This window comes from Anomalospiza imberbis, chromosome Z (genome assembly GCF_031753505.1).
Source record: "Anomalospiza imberbis isolate Cuckoo-Finch-1a 21T00152 chromosome Z, ASM3175350v1, whole genome shotgun sequence".
Lineage (NCBI taxonomy): Eukaryota > Metazoa > Chordata > Aves > Passeriformes > Viduidae > Anomalospiza > Anomalospiza imberbis.
This window is the reverse complement of record NC_089721.1, coordinates 54,982,172-54,988,171: the sequence shown is the minus strand read 5'-3', so window position 1 is coordinate 54,988,171 and position 6,000 is coordinate 54,982,172.

Here is a 6,000-nt window from a genome sequence, read left to right as displayed (position 1 = left end):
CAGCTATTTAGCAGCAAGCAAAGTTCAGCAACAAAAGTATGATTGTCATGGATGGCACAGGTTTTACAGGAAATGTCAAGAGGAATTTGCTTACCAAGGCACTCTGCTTGAGTACTTGTTGTAAAGTACTGCATATTCTTTCAATGGAAAATACCTCCTAAGCCACTTCAGATTTTGAAGTGTTTGTTTACCAAATTTCATTTCAGGTGCCTTTGCATTTTATTTCAACAGATACAGTAATGTCAAATTGTTTCAGATATTTTCTTCCAGTATTTTTTCCTGTCTGAGGCCTTATTACCACCATCTCTTGGGTCAGTTTGTATAGCTGCTTTTAGCTCCACGTGCATACTCTGCATAACAGATATAAAGACTTTCTAGAGTAAATAAATTCTATAATGACTCAACACACATAAAAGACAGCTAAGATTCAACAGGCTAATAATGCCCATTTACTCACCACCCCCAGAAGACACCTAAAGACTATTTGATGGGTTGGGAAGGCATCAGACAGAGAAAAGAATTTGAACCACCAACATCTTCACCAGTAATATCAAAAAATAAAAGGAAAGGAAATAGCCTATACAACTGACAGACAACACATTTCATACCAATGGAAGGAAATGCACTTTTATAGTGCACAATTACCTTGTGAAATTCATTGTCAAGAAATGTTCCGGAGGTCAGAAGCTTTGCAGCACTCAAAGCCATAAATCTCTTTACGCTTTAGGAGCACTCAGGACCATTGTGAACACGAGAATGGAAGCAAACTGTCATCCTTTTGTCCATAATCAAATCAGGTTTGATGAAAATGAACATTTTCTCTGGAGTTTAATGGTTTTTTTACACTCTTCTGGTGCAGCTGACAATGCCCAGTGTTAAGGAAACTTCCCTGCCCAACCATCTGGGAGCCACTCTGGCAGTCACTCTTGCACCACCTGGGCTGGGACTGAGGCCCTTCCCAGCTACAGCTCCCACATTCCCACAGTCAGAACAGGTTTCCTTACTGGGTGGACCTCAGGTTTCCCATAGCAGTCTCAGGTATCCCAACCATTAAAATAATTTCATCACAGTGCAATAACAAACTAACAGCTCAGGCTGGTGTCTCTGAGGAGGAACCCAGAACAAAGGATCCCCTGGGCTTTTATCCCCTCACCAGTCTAAGCATGGGAAGGTCTGGGATCGTCAGCTCCTGCCATGTCTCAGTGTCCCCTGGCTTGATACAGGTCCCTGGGCCCTTGTTGTGCCCAGGGTCGGCTCTTCATGGCCTCTTTGCCTGGGGTCCCCCAGCCTGAGCTCAACCTGCAGCTCCACTGCAGCTACACCCCGAGATACCTCAGTGAATGTGTTCCTCAATATTAGGTATGGAAACATGTTACTGGGGTGGATGGATCACCAACACTGTCATCTGTGCTCCTGTGTTCTGCAGCAGATAAGATGTTTTGCTCAAAAAACCTTGATCTAAGACAACAGAAATGAATCTACATCAAGTCTGAACTGATTCCAAACACATATCCAAAGCTTTTCTTGTGCAGTTTTAAATTTTTAATCTCAGAAAGGATTATAGCCTATTAGGTATTACAGGCAGGTAAAGTAGGAGTTCTAGTGATAATGACTAGATACTTGTTTGTTAAATGCTTTTCTAATGGACAAAATATATTGGGAATTTTCTAAAATTATTAAATGCAGTAATCAGAATATGAATTACTGAATATTATCTGAACATACAACATCCATTACTGCATGAGAAAACAAGGTATTGTTACTTCTGCTACTCTGAAAAATAGTCCCACTTTTTTCCTCAATTTGCCTCTGACTTGTCTTAGGGATAATCATTCCTTAAGAAGATGCTTCACTGTGTTGGCATCAAATATCTACTCAAAAATGCACTTCACAAAATGAAGCATCCAGGGCCCATAATCATCTCAGGTTATTTTTTTAGCTTCAGGTAATTTTTTTTAGCTCCAGAGAAGTTAGTGGAAACATACCAGATAATATACAGCATCTTGTTTCTGAATTCCTCTCCCACCCCATGCTTTCTTGATACATGTCCAGGCAAGGAAAGACCATTAGTTCACCTAGTTTAACCTCCACTGTAAGAGAAGGTTACTGCAGGCTTACAGTACCTGCTCCAGCTCCCACCCCCCTTCTGTAAATGCTACAATCTCATAGGCCAAAGTAGTTAAATCCAACTGAACAAAAAAACAGATGGTGGGAGAGGTTATTATGAATGTGCATTATTTGCAAGAAAAGGGCAGTTGCTGGTAAAGAATGTAAAGCAGAAGGTGAAAACTAGAGCAAGTTCAAGGCAAAATAAGCAAAAGAAGGAGAAGACTCAAGGTGAGATCTGCTGGCAGCAGATAAAGGGTTTCACACTTGTACAGCAGTATTAATAAAATGTGTAAAAGTGCCAGATGACTCATACCAAAGTATTTGTCTGTGCGGTCAAAGCAAAACGGTTCAAGCTGATCCTCAGCAAATACGAAGCATAAAGAAACACACCAAAGAGATTTTCAGGGAGCTGAAATATATAATAGATCAACAGGTGGTGCAGGCCCAAGTAGCCAAGTGAAGAGGTCAGCTTTAAGCATTTGTAAAGACTGATGCTTGATCCTGCTCAGCCAGGCTCAGTCCTTTCACACAGACTTGCAGGTGATCCTGTGATCCTCAGTTAGGACACAGGCACTGCAGATGGGGGAAATGGCACAACAACAATTCTTCAGCGCTGGGGGCCAAATGGTCACAGAAAATGCTTCTTAGTGGGGCCTAGTTTGAAAAAGCTAAGCTTGATGGAAACGGAATTCTTCACAAAACAAACTGCACAGAAATTCCTGGAGTCTGTAAAAGTATTGGCCCTAAGGTTTGAGAGAAAGCAGCAGGATGGAAGCTTCTGTCAGGACACGAGATTCTGAACTCTTAAGAGGTAAGAGTAGCAACATTAGCTCTGGAGAACCCAGAACAAACTCTTCTGCCTCAACTATAACTGCTTTAAAAGTGAGCAGCAGATGCATTTTAGGCCCTGCTGTACATCTCCAGCAGTGAAATAAGAAATGATCTTGCAGTTGTTAATTCACTAACATTTATCTTGTTTACCCTCCAACAAAATAATTGCTGCTTGATTATAACTACAAAAAGTTTTTTGCCATCCAGTCATATAGCAGAGGTGATCTTTTCCCCAAGACACTCTCAGAGGACTGATGCTGCACGTCACGAACCAAATCATAGTACACTAAGATGAAGTTCACATTCATCTGATCACAGGCTGTTGCAAGCATGGAGCTGTTGCAAGCCTATCATATACCTCTAGCTTCTGAGGACTACGTAGTTTTATTCTCACTCATACAGAGCAGGCTCATACCAGGCCGATTGATCTAGAGATTATGGACACACCAGCTCCTCAGCTGAAATCCATGGAACTCCACAAATTTATTGATAGCTGAAAGGCTGTATTTTTTTACTTGCCTTCCTTTCACTGAAACAAACAGAGCAAATTGTTCCCCACACCTCATACATACACAGAGGTGCAAAGGCATGTGTATGCATGCAATAAAACAACATTACATGAATTCAACGTACCAAATAATACCCAAGGCTGACACCTAAGAACTAGAAGTTATTTTCCTTTGTAATGGCAATAAATTTGGAAAATAAAAATAGTACTTGCTTAGCAGAAAAAAGGAGATGTAAGGTCCTTCCACTGAAACCTTTTCACAATAGACCACCTTCTGTTAACTGTTTAAACTTTGAAAAACTTATGTGGATGGAAAAAATTGATGGGGATCTGTATCTCATTACTGTTTTTATACAGATATTGGTATCACAGCAGTTTGTTCACACATTTAGTAAAGAAAGAAAAACAAGAGCAGACATTTTCTAAAAAGAATAAGCTAGAATATAAAATTACCTCGTTAATTTAAAAAAAAATTCAAGTAATTAAAATAACATAATAGGAACTGCAATTGGGAACAATGGCCCTGGAGATGTTTTATTTTCTATTAAACACAGCCTTCTGGCTGAGACAATGGTGTCTGCATGCTAAAGCTGGGACTGTGACAGTGTGGTGCTGCTGGCAACTCCAATCAGTTCTTCCTTTCTACCACATTTCAGAAAGCCTGCACTGCTTGACTTAGGTGAAGAGGAGTGAGCAAAGAAGTTTCACCCATAGACAAACATAAATAAGAGTTCAGGGATATAAGCATAGCCTACACACCGCATTTTTGCTTGTGAGTGACAGAATCACAGAATATACTGAGTTGGAAAAGGCCCACAAGGATCAGAGTCCAACTCCTAGGGGAATGGTGGATACAGGGATCAAATCCACAACTTCAGCATTATTAGCAACATGCTTAATCAACTAAGTTAATCAGCGAAGACCCCAAGTTAATCAGCAACTTACCCAAAGCAGCCATCTGAAAATCCTATTGGAGACAGCAGCTACCAAATCAAAGTCTTGCAGGAGAGCACTTCAGCTAGTAAAAGAACACAGAGGGAAGATGCCAACTTCATTAGTTTCTGTCTACACCAAAACCAGTGATATTTCTTAAGGTCTACATGCACAGATTTAGCACATTCATTATCTGGGGGCAGGATTGTGTACATCCATTACACAATGTTTTAAAAATTTTCAGTTGGACAAATGAAAGACTCTTGTCCATCAAAGTGAATCACACAAAAGATAATATTAATGTTGACTGTCAAGTAAGGAAATGTTAAGAAGCATAAAACTCCTGCTAGTAATGGTCCTTTGTCATTGCTTACCAGCAAAATATGTTCAAAATAATAGTACAGAAAAAAAAGGTAGTATGTTTTATAAAAATTAAACCCACAATTACTAACATACATTTTTACTCATAACTTTAAAAACCTTAAAAATCGTAGCATCTCACTAGTCCTCATACTTTAGGGAAGTTTGTCAAAATTCTTTGCATTTTGCAGAGGCAATTCAGCAATTTTTCCAAACTTATATATGAATTTCAAGGGGAATTTAGAGAGGAAAACAATATTAATAAGAGACTGTCAGTCAGAGTTGTTAGGAAGTGATTAGGACTCTGGTTATTTTATAGACCCCTTATGGAGTTATCCATAAGAGTCTGCTTAAGGCATTGATTATTCTGATTAAGGAATTCCCGTTGCCATCTCTGAACTGAGGACAGATTTCACTGAAAAGGTAAAATTTTGAGACTCCCTCATGAACATCCTCAATGTTTCCAGATTTCTTAATGGGCAGTCTGACATACTTCAAAAATGCCTGGCTTTCGATTAATATGCTAATAATTCACTTTTAATAAGTTTACCACTGCCAGTTATGAAAGGAAGTAACTAGACTTGTTAATTTCCTCTAGAAGTCTTTCTCTGCTCCACTGCTCATATAATGGGCATTTGGTACATGTTATCTCCTTTTAAAATAAACAGAGAGATTCTTTATCTCTCAATGTAATATGGGTTATGAAGTAAAATCTGAAGCACCCAACAGCAGAAATTAAAGATTTCATAAACAATTAAGCTTCTTCTTTGGGTCATTAGCTGTAGTCTAAGCTTTCAAGAGCAATGCAGGGTTTAACTGAAAAACATGAGAGTGCTGGTAATGGCTTTTTTTTGATCTTGCCTTTATAAACTTATATTGTTCAAACTGCCAAATTTTCCTTTCTCTCCTTTTCTCTGTCTGCCTCACAACCAGCAGGAGAACATTTTGTTACTACTGGCCATCTGATGACATGAAATGTCCTTTGAAATTATTTTCTTGAAGCTCTGGGGTATCAGTGCTGAAGCATGCCAAATACCACAATAGCCTCCCATTCCCTACAAACAGATGTAATACCTTCTCTTTGAGGAAACAATATTCCTTCTTGCTGAGAGGCAGAACTGCAGACTTCACTGCTTAAGGAGCTTTTGCACTCAATTCATAAAATACTTCATTGCACTGGAAAGCTGATAATCAGTCTGCACAGTCAAAAACACTATGACACACAGGCCAGTTCAGAGAAGATTAAAGAGCAGTTTTTC